Source organism: Heloderma suspectum, chromosome 6 (genome assembly GCF_057233095.1).
Source record: "Heloderma suspectum isolate Gila_16-S chromosome 6, 16-S_ref, whole genome shotgun sequence".
In the NCBI taxonomy this organism is placed as follows: domain Eukaryota; kingdom Metazoa; phylum Chordata; class Lepidosauria; order Squamata; family Helodermatidae; genus Heloderma; species Heloderma suspectum.
The window spans coordinates 83,165,780-83,181,647 of NC_139463.1; the positions used below are offsets into that span (position 1 = coordinate 83,165,780).

Consider the following 15,868-nt stretch of genomic DNA (forward strand, 5'->3'; position numbering starts at 1 on the left):
ATGCTTCTATTAATGCAGCCCAAAATAGCATTTCCCTTTTTTGCAGCCACATCACATTGTTGGCTCATATTCAGCTTGTGATCGACAACAATTCCAAGATCCTTCTCGCTTGTAGTGTTGTTGAGCCACGTATCCCCCATCTTGTAACTGTGTATTTGGTTTCTTTTTCCTAGGAGCAGAATTTGGCATTTATCCCTATTAAATTTCATGCTGTTGTTTTCTGCCCAGCACTCCAGTCTATCAAGCTCACTTTGAATGTGGTTTCTGTCTTCCCAGGTATTAGCTATCCCACCCAATTTTGTGTCATCTGCAAATTTGACCAGCATTCCCTGCACCTTCTCCTCCAAGTCATTAATAAAAATGTTGAAGAGCACAGGACTGAGAGCTGCGGTACCCCACTCGTTACTTCTCCCCAGTTTGAGAACATCCCTCTGATAAGTAGTCTTTGAGTCCGATTCTGTAGCCAACTGTGTATCCACCTGATTGTTGTTTCATCTAGCCCACTTTGACCTAGTTTGCTCATCAGGATATCATGGGGCACTTTGTCGAAAGCTTTGCTGAAGTCGAGCTATATTATGTCTGCAGCATTCCTACGGTCCACAAGGGAGGTTACTTGATCAAAAAATGAGATCAGATTTGTCTGGCAGGATTTGTTCTTGACAATTCCATGTTGGCTTCGAGTAATCACGGCATTGTTTTCAAGGTGCTTCCAGATGGATTACTTGATAATCCTCTCCAGAATTTTCCCAGGGATTGATGTCAGACTGACTGGTCTGTAGTTCCCAGGTTCCTCCTTTTTGCCCTTTTTGAAGATAGGGACAACATTAGCCCTCCTCCAGTCATCTGGCACTTCCCCCGTCCTCCATGATTTCTCAAAGAGAATAGACAGTGGTTCTGAGAGTTCTTCTGCCAGTGCCTTTATTACTCTAGGGTGCAGTTCATCTGGCCCTGGGGATTTGAACTCATTCAAAGTAGTTAGGTGTTCCTTGACCATACGCCTATCAATCTCAAGCTGCAATCCTGCCCCTTCAGCCTGTACTTCGCCTTTGCCAGGGGGGTCATAGACCCTCTTTTGGGAGAAGACTGAGCCAAAGTAGGGATTGAGCACATCTGCCTTTTCTTTGTCATCTGTTATTGTTTTGCCATCCTTATTTAATAGTTGAACCACCATTTATTTCCTCTGTCTTTTACTATGCTGAAGAAAGCCTTTTTGTTGCTTTTAGCATCCCTCGCTAACCTCAGCTCATTCTCAGCTTTAGCCTTCCTCATGCCATCCCTGCAATTATTTGCTACCTGCGTGTACTCTTCCTTTGTTGCTTGGCCTTCCTTCAACTTCCTATATGTGTCCTTTTTTGTTTTCAGGTCATCTCTAAGCTTTTTGTGAAGCCATATTGGCTTCTTCTGTTGTCTTCCACTGTTTTTTCTTGTTGGAATTGTTTGTAATAGTGCCTTGAGAACTTCCTTTTTAAAAAACTCCCATGCATCTTGGACACCTTTTCTCAGTAGAGTTGCTTGCCATGGGACCTTACTTATCATTGTTCTGAATTTATTAAAACCAGCTTTCCTAAAATCCTGGGTATGTGTTTGGCTACACTTGGCTTTTTCTTCCTTCAGAACCAAGAACTCAAGTATAACATGGTTGCTTTTCCCCAGAGTTCCTGTAACTGCTACTTTATCCACTAAGTCATCTCTGTTGGTTAGGATCAAGTCAAGGATAGCCGATCCTCTAGTTCTTTCCTATTTTCTGTAGGAGGAAGTTATCCACCACACAAGTCAGGAACTTCCTGGAGGGGCCATGTTTTGTAGAATTTCTCATGTAAAAATTCAGCTGAAGTACGATAGCTCTTTCTATCCTCCCCAACTCTTTCCCATGGTCATGCCCCTCCAAATCAGAGAACTTGTTTCACCAAATGCCAGCCTTCTTCATTGTTCCAAATGTTTGCCTTCTCCAGCAACCTAAAATTACAGCACTGGCATTATTTCCTGATACCTGGGTGTTGCACTAGATGGGGAAAACCAAAATCCACCCATCTACTTTGTTATTTCTTTTGTGGCTGTGGCTATGTCAGCATATGGGCTCAGATCTAGTACTAATATGTTAATATCCCCAATTTTCCTGGGATTATTCCACTCAATCAATCAATCAATCAATGATGCTCCAGTGATCTAGGTTGCTTAAAATGTTTGCTTCACTCATAAACATTTTGAGTGAAACAGAAACTTTGGGGGCCATGAACTGGTCCCCCCAGATCATCTCCACTGAAATTTGTTTCATGCATTTTTGTTGTTCTTATTAGTTCTTTTCCCTCTGTGATGATGATTAAGTATAATTTTCCAGACAACTGACCTAAGAACATAAGAACCTAATGCAAGAACCTAAGAAGAGCCCTGCTGGATCAGACCAAGGGTCCATCTAGTCCTGCATTCTGTCCGCACAATGGCCAACCACAAGCAGGACATGAGTGCAACAGCACCCTTCCGTCCATGTTCCCCAGCACCTGGTGAACATAGGCATACTCCCCCTGATTCTGGAGATAGCATATAGACAATGGGACTAGTAGCCAATGATTGCTTTGTCCCCCATAAATTTGTCCGATCTCTTTTTACATCCTTCCAATGTGGTAGCTGTCAATACATATTGTGGAAGTGAATTCCGTAGCTGAACTATGTGCTCTGTGAAGAAGCACTTCCTTTTATCTCTCCACCAATCTGCTTAAAGGGATGAGCCCAGGTTCTAATATTGTGAGAGAGGGAGAAAAATGTTTCCCTATATGCTTTCTCCACATCATGCACAATTCTGTACACCTCTATCATTTTCCTTTAGTCACCTTTTTTCTAAGCTACACAATCCCAGCTGTTGTAACCATTCCTCATAAGGATGCCCTTTGCTGCACTTCTTCCAACTCTACAATATCTTCTTTTTTTAGGTACTGTGACCCAAACTGTACATAGGATTCTAAGTGTGGTCGCACCACAGACCTCTCTCCCCAAGTGATCCTGAAATCATGAATTACATAAGGAGCACGATGACATCATGGAACCATGTAGCCAAATGAATCCAATGCTTTGATCTCACTCCACATTACTGTGGGGAGAGGAGGAAATGGTTGCATCTCTTTGCTTTCATACCAAAATTCAGACTGAAGATAAAGGAGTGCAGTGTGCTTGCCAATAGTGGGGATTGATTCCTCACAGCACAACAATTAATTTGGTGTGCGGGTGGGAGGAATATCTTTGCTGTGGAAGTATCTATACTGTGTAAGCAACACAGAAAGATTTGGTTCAGCTACTTTGGAAACTCGAATGTTTCCCATGGCACATTTCTACATACCTTTGAGACTCCTCCCCCATCTCCAAAAGCTGAAATGGGTGTGCTTTTCATAGGGTGCAAAAGTGTTCATGACAAATACAGTTGAATAGGAACCTCAACTAATTCCAGCTTTTCATGGGTGTGTATCTTCATAATGCACATTTTTAAAGGCATGTGTATCTCCTTCATACACTACATTTATGCTGTTCACTTAAAAAATTCTGGAAGCTGGAAGGTTAATAGCTTGTAATAGGACTCTAGCTTGAAGAACATATCATGTATTGACTTGAACTTTAAATGATGTCATACTTTACACTGAAACTTACTTCTCATCTTAAACATGAATTATGTATATTTACATAAAAATGAAAAATACAGATATGCTGAGATGTGCCTGTAAATACCTTTGACATTGTGATTGAGAAGAACTTGACTCTCATCTTTACTTTTTCATTTCCATGTACCTAAACACAGCCAGTAACTGGCTGCTACTATTAGAAGATGTACAAACAAGAAAGTTAACTCTTCTCTATATGCCTTGTTTTCTGATTTGTTTTGGACTCCTGAGACTATGCCTTCAGGAGCATAAATCTTCTATTATCCACCCCATGGTAGCAGCTTCATACTGCCAGGGTAGGTAAATCTTTTGACAGTCTCAAAAAGAAAGGGAGAGGATGATCCTCCTTTCCAAAAGAAAGGGGAAGAGAAGGAGAGCTGGCTTGGAGGATACACAATGCTCTGGAGACATGTAAGTGGCTGGAGAAGAAGTTGCATCTGGAAGTATAACTTTGATGAAGAGAAATAGTAAGTTATTTATGTATTTATCACTTCAGTGATCACCTGGATAGTTTGTACAGCTGAAGGCAGATACTGCTAGGGATGTTCAGAACTTGTTAAATCCATTCTGTGTTTCATGGGTTGTCTGGTGTCTGGACATCAATGGAATCAGATATTTTTGTGATCTGAATTTACATGCACTAATCCGCTTTACAGCTAATTCTGCAAAGCTGCTGCTAGTTAGTGTCAACAGTGCTGAGCTAGATAGACTCAACATCAGTGCTGATGTTCCTATGTAAAGAACAGTGGGATATGTTCATCCTTTTTTTAGATGCCTTCAAAATGTAGAGGCTCCTCGTGCACAAAACTCTCTATACGATTCATGAAAATCTTGGTAGGCCTGGGCCCCTTAGATGGGGCAACTGTCCCTGCAAATGTCATCAAATTTTGCCAAGATATTAAAAAACACACACCAAGTGCTGGCAATTCCCTTGTAAAAAATTCAAAATATAAAGATCTGCTGCACAAAAATCAGTGTATCAAATTTTGGAGACACACACTGAATCCCAAATCTTCCTCTGAATCCCAATTCCTCTGAATCCCAAGTCTTCACAACTGTTCAGATTCAGAATAAATCTGCTTCAGAGATCCCTCATTTCAATTTGGACACCTCCCGCATTTGTCCAACTCAGTCCAATTTGGTTCAGACTTCAGGTTTGGAAGCTCATCCCTAATATATATGGTTAGTAATATTGTATTTACACATACACACATGTAGTGATTATGTTTTTTTATTCTAGTCTTCTCCAAATTTTCAAGCAAACTCCTGTGAAATAAAAGGTTATTCTGTTGTTTTCCCTAACTCACAGAAGCATCAGCAATGACATACACTTTGTTTCAATGTTTTTAATGTAGTGTTGGAGGCCTACTTGTCTGTTGAGCTGTGTTAACAAACCTGTGACATATGGGCTGTTCACACAATAAGCTAACCCGGACTCAATGGCTAGGTGTGGGTTGTTTTGAACTGTGGGTTGTCTGTTGAACTGTGAGTTATTGTGTTGTCTGAATATCATATATTTTCCTTAGGGTGTCTTATTGTGTTGTCTAAACACAACCAGGGTGGCTTGTTAACCATGCGGTATGGCTTGTTAGCTGCCCTGAACAAACCAACAAGAACCCATGGGTTCTCAAGGTGGCTTGTTCAAGAAAATAAGCCGCACTTCATGGTTAGCAAGCCACCCTGGCTGCATTCAGATAACATAACACTTGGTTCAACAAACAACCTGCAGTTCAAAACAACCCACACTCAGCCCCTGAGTGTGAGTAAGTGTGTTGTGTGCACAGCATCATATTCAATTCAAAAAAACCTTTTCAGTATAATGTCTTGTGTTAAGGGCTTTCAATTATCACTCAAACTCCAGAAATGCAGGGAAATAGCTGGTCTTAAGGACTAAACCTAAAAGAAAAAAGCACGTATGCAAATGCGTTCCTTATTTGGGCCCGGGTAGTCTATGTAAAGATTTATGTAGACTACGGCAAAAATAAGGGCAACGCTGACTTCTGCTGACTTCTACACTTCCAGGAGAGGTCTCTTTCAACCTTCCTCTGGGTCCACGAAAGCCTGGTCTTCAGATCTTTGCTTGGGATAGGTAGCTATAACTTCCTCTTAATCCCCCCCCGCCTTCCTCACACTCCTCCTTTTCTGTAAAAGTTTGGACCATACTGCTATATAACTGGAAGCATGAAACACTGCATTTCACTACTTTGGATTGGTGGAAGTTTAAATGCAGCTAGGTACAATTGAAACTACTGCTGGGAGTGCTAACATTGTTTGGGGCCTACTACCATTGGGCCTACTAACATCGTTGTTGTTGTTTTTCAATAGGCCTTAGGAAGAGTTAAACTGTAGTGTATTTTGCACAGTGTACACATGCATTTTCTTTGTAATCATTGCATGTTTAACATTTTACTTCTGTATATGATGTTCGTCTGCATTTATTTTTTTTTATTAACCATTCATATCTTAAGACTTCTCATGTGGGATAATTTCATTTGTTTAACAACTTAAAAAGGTATTCACTGTTTTCCTGCTTAAGTTTTAAAATATATTTTGAAACATATTTCACTTTTTGATAGTGTTTTAGATAGCAGGGATCTGTATTGGGACCAATGCTTTTCAACTTGTTCATAAAGACAGTGTGTTAGGGTTAGGGTGTTGGAGTGGAACCTGCGAGATATACGGACTGTGTAAAATCCGCTCCATCTATGTTTTGCGGATTGTCAGGTGCCTTTCGTTCCGTCATCCGCCCACAGAAGGATGCAAATATATTTTTTTTTGTCATGCAGAAAAATATGGAAATAATTACATAAATATTTACATAAGTATTTATGTAAGTATTCACATAATTTACCCCAGTATGTAACATTTAGTGTATTGTCCCCTATTCCATTCTACGTTTCCTAAGCAGAAACTTAGGTATATTTCTACAGGTTTATATGCGTAAATTTTGGGAAAGTAAAAAAAACATCCAAAAGTCCACAGACTCTGCAGGGCCTGAGGGGGTCACTCTGCAGTGGATTCCGCAGGTTGGATTCTTAGAAATCCGAGCTCATTTTAATCCATCTCGAATTTCTCCAGTATCCATAGTTCTAGTTAGGGATGTACGAATCCCTTACCTTGCTCCGCTGAGGGGCATCTGTGGTGGGGGGGAGGTGCTCCGTCCCTCCCCCCGGAATCCTCGACGGGGGGGAGGCACTCCATCCCTCTCCCCGGAATCCTGCCCAGCCACCCGCAGCCGGACATCCGGCCACTGGGCAGCCCTGCAGGGATGCAAATGGCGGCTGTCGTAGCCGCCGCCATTTGCATCCCTGTAATGAGCCGTGATAGGCTATGTAAATGTTTATGAAGCCTATCACGGCAGGGGGAAAAACCCCAGCGTATGCAAATGGCGGCTACTGCCATTTTTTTCCCCTGCCGTGATAGGCTACGTAAATACTTACTACCCTATCATGGCAGGGGGGAAAAAAAAAACCAGCATATACAAATGGCGGTAGCCACCGCCATTTGCGTACACTGGGGTTTCCCCCCACTGCAGTGATAGGCTATGTAAATACTTACGTAGCCTATCATGGCCTCTACAGGGACGCAAATGGCATCCCTGCGTTAGCCGTGATAGGCTACGTAAGTATTCACATAGCCTATCATGGCTTGAAGAGGAGGAAGTGAATGGCGGCCGCAGGACGGTCGCCATTCGCAAAGCAGCATGGACGGGAGCAGGTAAGTGCTCCGTTTCACGCACCTTTCATGGGGTGGGGGCGGCAGGGACTTCATCCTGTGCACCTTTCATGGGGGGGGCGGGGGCGTCATCCTGCGCGCCTTTCGTGGGGTGAGGGGCGGCGGCTTTGTTCCACGACGGGTTTTGGGGGATCCTGTTGATCCATTGCGGAATTCTCTGACATCCCTAGTTCTAGTCCCCCCTCGGCCATGAAGCTCACTGGGGCTGAATCTACACATAGCACTTATACTGTTATCATACCGTTATCATAACTATTTGTGCCCATTGGTGTCATGTGTACCATGATATATCATAACCATTTGTGCCCCCGCCCCCCACTGATCCATGTCTTTCTGGTTCAAGTCAGGCAAATACTATATAAGGACAGGAATTTAACATCTTCTCAGGCCAATTTCTGAGGACTCAAATAAAAAGAAAAGTGCATACTTCCCAGTTACACAGGATTCTTTGTACAACAGAATCAGAAGGATGCTCTATAATGCACTCATTAATTGTCATTAATTTTTATCATAGAAGCTTCCACACTGCCTGTCACTTTTTCAAAACCACTTTGGTGAGAAATATAGATTTAAATTGTATGCAAGCCTATGTATGTATGTATGTATGTATGTACTGCATTTTCTTCTGTTTGGCTCAAAAGTCTCCCAAGGTGATTTACAAAGACAGGAAATAAGACAGCTCCTGTCCACACAGGATTACATTCTAAAAGACATAACACAAAAGGAAAGGGGATTGGGAGGGAGGAGGAAACACAGAGCCAAGATGGAGAAGCCATGTGCTGTAGCTGTTTCTCATTGTATGCATGGTGCATACAAGAACACAGTGCAAGAGGAGGATCATCGAATCAAACATGCTATAAAGGCTTTGGACAACTCAAGTTTTGTTGTTGTTCAGTCATTCAGTCGTGTCCGACTCTTCGTGACCCCATGGAACATAGCACACCAGGCCTTCTTGTCCTGCGCTCTCTCCCGGAGGATGCTCAAGTTCATATTCATTGCATCGGTGATGCTATCTAGCCATCTCATACTCTGCCGTCCCCTTCTCCTTTTGCCTTCAGTCTTTCCCAGCACCAGGGTCTTTTTCAGTGACTTTTCTCTTCGCATTCGGTGGCCAAAATATTTGAGCTTCAGCTTCAGGATCTGTCCTTCCAATGAGCACTCAGGGTTGATTTCCTTTAGGATTGACTGATTTGACCTCCTTGCAGTCCAGGGGACTCATAAGAGTCTTCTCCAGCACCACAGTTCAAAAGCATCAATTCTTCGGCGCTCAGCCTTCCTTATAGTCCAGCTCTCACAGCCATACATTACTACTGGGAAAACCATAGCTTTGATTAGATGGACCTTTGTCGGCAAGGTGATGTCTCTGCTTCTTACTATGTTGTCTAGGTTTGCCACAGCTTTCCTCCCAAGGAGCAAGCGTCTTTTAATTTCATGGCTGCAGTCACCATCTGCGGTGATCTTGGAGCCCAAGAAAATAAAATCTGTCACTGCTTCCATTTCTTCCCCTTCTATATGCCAGGAAGTGATGGGGCCAGATGCCACGATCTTAGTTTTTTTTTAATGTTGAGTTTCAAACCAGCTTTTGCACTCTCCACTTTCACTCTCAACAAGAGGCTCTTTTGATCTTCTTCGCTTTCTGCCATTAGAGTGGTATCGTCTGTGTAACTGAGGTTGTTGATAATTCTCCTGGCAATCTTAATTCCAACCTGTGATTCATCCAACCCGGCGTTTCTCATGATGCACTCTGCATATAAGTTAAATAAGCAGGGCGACAATATGCAGCCTTGTCGTACGCCTTTCCTAATTTTGAACCAATCGGTTGTTCCATGTCCGGTTCTTAATGTTGCTTCTTGGCCCTTGTACAGGTTTCTCAGGAGACAGGTAAGCTGGTCTGGTACTCCCATCTCTTTCAGAATTTGCCGGAGTTTGTTGTGATCCACACAAAGGCTTTACCGTAGTCAATGAAGCAGAAAGAGATGTTTTTCTTGAATTCTCTTCCTTTCTCCATGATCCAGCGAATGTTGGTGATTTGATCTCTATTTCCTCTGTCTCTTTGAAACCCAGCTTGTACTTCTGGTAGTTCTTGGTTCACATGCTGCTGAAGCCTAGCTTGTAGGATTTTGAGCATCACCTTGCTGGCATGTGAAATGAGCGCAATTGTATGGTAGTTTGAACACTCTTTGGCGTTGCCCTTCTTTGGAATTGGAATGTAAACTGACCTTTTCCAGTCTTGTGGCCACTGTTGAATGTTCCAAATTTGTTGGCATATTGAGTGCAGCACTTTAACAGCATCATCTTTGAGGATTTTAAATAGCTCAGCTGGAATACTGTCATCTCCGCTAGCTCTGTTGTTACTAATGCTTCCTAAGGCCCACTATCATGGCTATCAGGGACATTAAGATCTTTCCTGTATAGTTCTTCTGTGTATTCTTTCCACCTCTTCTTAATCTCATCTGCTTCTGTTAGGTCCCTGCCTTCTTTGTCCTTTATCATGTCTGTCTTTGCAGAAAACGTTCCCTTGATACCTCCACTTTTCTTGAAGAGATCTCTAGTCTTTCCCATTCTGTTGTTTTCCTCGATTTCTTTGCACTGTTCATTTAAGAAAGCCTTCTTGTCTCTCCTTGCTATTCTCTGGAACTCTGCATTCAGTTGGATATATCTTCCCCTTTCTCCCTTGCTTTTCACTTCCCTTCTTTCCTCAGCTGCTTATAAAGCCTCCTCAGACAGCCACTTGGCTTTCTTGCATTACTTTTTGGATTTAGTTGGGATGGATTTAGTTACTCCTGAACAATGTAATGGACCTCCGTCCATAGTTCCTCAGGCACTCTGTCTATCAGGTCTAATTCCTTAAATCTATTCCTCACCTCCACTGTATATTCATCAGGGATATGATTTAGGTCATACCTGAATTGTTTAGTGGTTTTCCCTACGTTCTTCAATTTAAGCCGAAATTTTGCAATGAGAAGCTCATGATCTGAGCCACAGTCAGCTCCAGGTCTTGTTTTTACTGACTGTATGGAGCTTCTCCATCTTTGGCTGCAAAGGACATAATCAATCTGATTTCGATATTGACCATCTGGTGATGTCCATGTGTAGAGTCGTCTCTTGTGCTGTTGGAAAAGAGTGTTTGCTATGATCAGCGTGTTGTCTTGGCAAAACTCTATTAGCTTTTGTCCTGCTTCATTTTGTACACCAAGGCCATGCCTGCCTGTTATCCCGGTGATTTCTTGACTTCCTACTTCAGCATTCCAATCCCCTATGATGAAGAGGACATCTTTTTTTGGTGTTAGTTCTAGAAGGTGTTGTTGGTCTTCATAGAACCAATCAACCTCAGCTTCTTCCGCCTCAGTGGTTGGGGCATAGACTTGAATTACTGTGATGTTGAATGGTTTGCCTTGGATTCGTACTGAAATCATTCTATCATTTTTGGGATTGTACCCCAGTACTGCTTTTCCCACCCTTTTGTTGACTATGAGTGCTACTCCATTTCTTCTAAGGGATTCTTGGCCACAATAGTAGATATGATGGTCACCTGAATTAAATTCGCCCATGCCTGTCCATTTTAGTTCGTTGATTCCCAAGATGTCGATGTTCAATCTTGCCATCTCATGTTTGACCACCTCCAGCTTTCCTTGATTCATTGATCTTACATTCCAGAATCCTAAACAATATTGTTCTTTACAGCATTGAATGTTCTTTTCACCACCAGACACATCCACGGCTGAGTGTCCTTTCGGCTTTGGCCCAGCCGCTTCACTCTTTCTGGAGCTACTTGGAAATACCCTCTGCTCTTCCCCAGTAGTACATTGGACACCTTCTGACCTGAGGTGCTCATCTTCCTTCGTTATATCTTTTAGCCTTGTGATACGTTCCATGGGGTTTTCTTGGCAAGAATACTGGAGTGGGTTGCCATTTTCTCCTCCAGTGGACTACATTTTGTCAGAACTCTCCGCCATGACCTGTCCACCTTGGGTGGCCCTGCATGGCAAAGCTTATGGCTTCACTGAGTTATGCAAGCCCCTTCGCCACATCAAGGCAGCGATCCATGAAGGGGCAACTCAACAAGTTTACAACCCATCAAACCACACGCATGTTGAACTGAAATAACAGTAAGCGAAGGCAATTCCTGCCTGCAGGCTTACCATCTAAAAAGACATGACACACAAGGAAAAAAGAATAGGGAGGAACGAGGGGGGGAAAATAGGATGCAATCCTAGGCACATTTAGGCAGAAATAAGTTCTACAAGTCCCAGGATTCTCCAGCCAGCCTTTCAGCAGGAATGGTGCTGCTTCTCCCTCTCATCTCTCTCAGGCTCAGCAGAGCCTGCTGGAATGGAATTTTTAGGACGCCTTTAAGGGTAGAACATACAGGATAGAAACATATACAACTGTAGAAATGGACAATTGGACAACAATAAACATTTTATTTTTGAAACAGATTATCTTTTTCTACTAGACTGATTCTGATTTGCTGATTCTGAAGCAAATGTGTTCAGCACCAGGACAGGAGCAGCAAGCTCCATTTTAATTCTTTGATTATCACAAAAAATTTAGTTATGATGAAATTTAAGTGAGTTTAAAGTATAAAACTACACATGCTCAGATTACTATCATTTTTTAAGCAGGGCTGGCAAACAGTTGAACACCATGGATTGGTGCATAGCAAACACCACTACGCTATTTGCGGTTCCCTTTTTTTTCGCTGTAATTGCCTACGTAAATATTTACGTAGGCTAGAACGGTGAAAAATAGGGAACACAAATGGCGGCCACCATAGCCTCCGCCATTTGCGTACGCCTTTTTTTGGGAGGGGGGGCATGTCGTGATAGGCTATGTACATATTTACATAGCCTATCATGGCAGCCTGGAAGGACGCAAATGGCGGCCGCTGTGGCGGCTGCCATTTGCGTCCGCAGCAGCCCCTTCCGTGGCCAGAAGTCCGGCTGCGGACGGCCCTGGCTGGCTGCTCCGCAGAGCTACCATGGAGCAGAGCTGGCCAGGCAGGATTCTGGGGGGGGGAAGGACTGGATCCCCTCCCCCCCATCGAGGATTCCGGGGGGAGCGACACAGTGCCTCCCCCCCCCCAGTGGATGCACCGACCAGAAGAAGGTAAGTGTTTTGTACATCCCTAGCAGGAGGCCATTGACTATATATTTACAATTCAGCCCTGTCTTTCCCTAACCCCAAGTATCCTCTGTGTGTGTGGGTGCATGTGTGTCCATGTGTCTGTCTGTCTGTAAGGCGGTCTCCTGTGTTTTATCCACTAGTCATTGGATGGTTGACTTCCAATAGTTAATTAACAGAAGGATGCTCCAGTTTTGAATCTGTACTACAGAGAGTGATACACATTAAATAAAATAAACAGACAAATGAAACTTGCAATCCTTCTTTATAGTCCTTTATCATCTTTCGTTCATTCATTTCCTTTCTGCTTAAATTAAATAAATATTTGTCACTAGAAGAGGATACAATGTTAACATATATCCTTCTCTTTTCTTCCAGACATGGCTTGCATCTTGGTAATTAATGAAAAAGATGGATAACAAGTCCTCTTTCTCTGAATTTCTACTCATTGAATTCTCAGCAGCCCAGGAACTGCAGATTCTACACTTCCTTTTATTCCTGCCATTGTACCTCGTAACTGTGTCAGGAAATCTTCTCATCATTGCTGCCATAGTTTTTGACCACCACCTTCACACCCCCATGTATTTCTTTCTGATGTACTTGGCCATGCAGGACATTGGTTCGGTTTCCGTTATTATGCCCAAAGCCATGATCAATCTCCTCATCAACAGCAGACATATTTCTTATTCTGGATGTGTCGCTCAGGTCCTCTTGGTAGTTTTCTTTTTAGCATCTGATGTTGCCCTCCTTACAGTCATGGCCTATGATCGGTATGTTGCCATTTGCAATCCATTACGGTATGAGATGGTGATGAACAGGACAGCCTGCACCCAAATGATTGCCAGTGTATGGATCAGCAGTCTTTTCTATGCAGTGTTTCACACTGGTGGAACTTTTGCAACCCCGTTCTGCTCCAATGTTGTTGATCAGTTCTTCTGTGAAATCCCACAGTTACTTAAGCTTGCCTGCTCTGATTTGTATCTAACTGAAATAGGATTTGTTGTTTTTAGTACTGTAGTTGGGTTTAGCTGCTTTCTCTTCATTATTGCAACTTATTTACATATTTTTGGTGCTGTTCTGAAAATCCCTTCCATCCAGGGAAGGAAAAAGGCCTTCTCAACTTGCCTACCCCACCTTATTGTCTTCTCCATATTTTTATTTACTGTATCCTTTGCTTATCTCAGGCCCACCTCTGATGGATCCTCACACCTGGATTTGGCATTTACCATGATATATTCCATTGTTCCACCCTTAATAAACCCAGTAATCTACAGCATGAGAAATAAAGAGGTGAAAAATGCTCTTTCAAAACTCTTAGGTTTTGAGGCACTCTTCCGTGAATTCCTTCTCCAGTCTTGTTCTGTGGAGGTAAATTCTCCTCCTGTGTGTATTGAAAAAGGCATGGGAGCCCTGTCAACACACACACACAAAGTTCCACCATAATAAACCTAAATATTCTATTGCTTATAAATATGACAACAGTTTAGCTAATAATGTGAACCTGAGTATCTCATGTTCTATCTGATGAGGCTTATACTTCTGTAAAAAATCAAACTGATCAAACAGAAATTGTCACAGGCAGAATATTAAGTGTGCTAATTGGCATATTTACACATTTTACTCCAATTTTCAGAACACTATGGCTTTCTTCACCCAGACCTTTTATCCTGTGATTTAGATTGCTCCTTCACAGAAGTCTGCGGGCTCTTTATATGACACCGTGAACCTCCATGGCATCTCCTGCACTAAATGCCCTTTGTACCATTTTTTAATAGATCGCAGATAATGAGCTATCAAATTACCCCGTTGTGTTCCGCTTCAGTTCCCTCCATGAAAAGAGGAAAAGCAGGAAGAAGAGGAGCAAGATCAATGAAAGATAATGGAAGACTCAGATATGGGGAGAAGGAGGGGGGAGGGGAGGGGGGAAAGGAAGTGGGTGAAAACAGTCGTTGTGATCCTGCATTTAAAATGGAAGCAGAAAGCCCCATTTTAAATGCAGGATTTTAGGCTGGTGTAGAGATTCCCTATCTATATGTCTTCAAACTGTTGGCAAAAATGGCTGATGAACATTATGGGTTTGAGCATGTCATGCCTGAAATGTGTATCTTTGTTTAAAGGAGGGAGGAAACAAAAAAAAGAAAAAGGAAGGTATACTGTTAGAATCCTGTTCAGGCTTACTCACATTTCTGAACTAAGAAAGACATATCTATTCATTTACGCACATATAGCCAGGTAATAATGTGTGTGTGCATTTCAGATTTGTGTAAGCTGTAAATATTGCAGGGCAATTGTATCAGTATTGTGCCCAATTTGAAAATGTGTGAAACTCTGGTGAATGAAAAGTTCATATTCATAGGAAGGGCCATTTGCTTCCTGGACATAGTGTGGTAAGAAGAACCCCTTGCTGTTTGCTGTAGATGATTGTATTTAAGAGCCTCTAGGCCTCCACTGTGGTTTACACTCAAATAAATATGTTGAATTAATACCTCTTACACTGTGTGTATTCTGAATGGAAACTAGAGAAGATGAAATCATTATTACAACAGGATCCTGAGCACCAAGTAGTTGCATGAGAGATGTGCAACCATGGCGGGGGCAATGTGATATTTTTAATCCTGGGTCCCATTCCACCTTATCTATGCTTCTCAGGGAAGGGGCGGGAGAGATGGAGTTCTTCCTGCTTAGCTTTTTCCTGCTTATGCATCAATACATGCCACACGACTTCATACAATTGTTGGAAAGTCTGGTTTGACTTACAGCAGTGTTCTTATATAGAGAGAAAGCATGTTAACACTAGGGATGGCAGAGAATTCCGCCACGGATCTCGGTGAGGCTGAATGCCAGTGCATTCAGCCCCCCGAAATCTGTGGTGGAACAGCCTGTCCCCCCGCGGATCCCTCCCGGGACGAGACTTACCTGGGGCGGATCTTCCGGGCGGCGGCGGCGGCAGTTGTGACAGCTGGTCTTCCGACCGGTTGCCTCCGCTGCCATTTCCAGTCTTGGTAAAAAAAGAAAGAAAAAAAGATGTGATAGGCTATATAAAGATTTATGTAGCCTATCATGGCTGGGTGGGTTTAAAAAAAAAAACACCCAGCATACGCAATTGGCGGTGGCTACGGTTGCCGCCATTTGTGTTCCTTCTTTTTGGCCGTCTTAGTCTACGTAAATATTTACGTAGACTATGAGGGAAAAAATAAAGGGGAATGCAAATAGCGTAGTGGGTGCTATTTGCGTCCCCTTTTGATTTGCCATTTTAGCCTACGTAAAGATTTACGTAGGCTAAAACAATGAATCATAAAGGGATGCAAATAGCGCCCACTATGCTATTTGCGTTCCCCTTTATTTTCGCCATCATAGTCTAC

At 42.7% G+C, this 15,868-nt stretch overlaps 1 pseudogene; it reads left to right on the plus strand.

The window, feature by feature from the left end:
* The first annotated feature begins 12,908 nt into the window (after positions 1–12,908).
* Positions 12,909–13,878, plus strand: LOC146341549 (olfactory receptor 14C36-like; annotated as a pseudogene).
* The last annotated feature ends 1,990 nt before the right edge of the window (positions 13,879–15,868 follow it).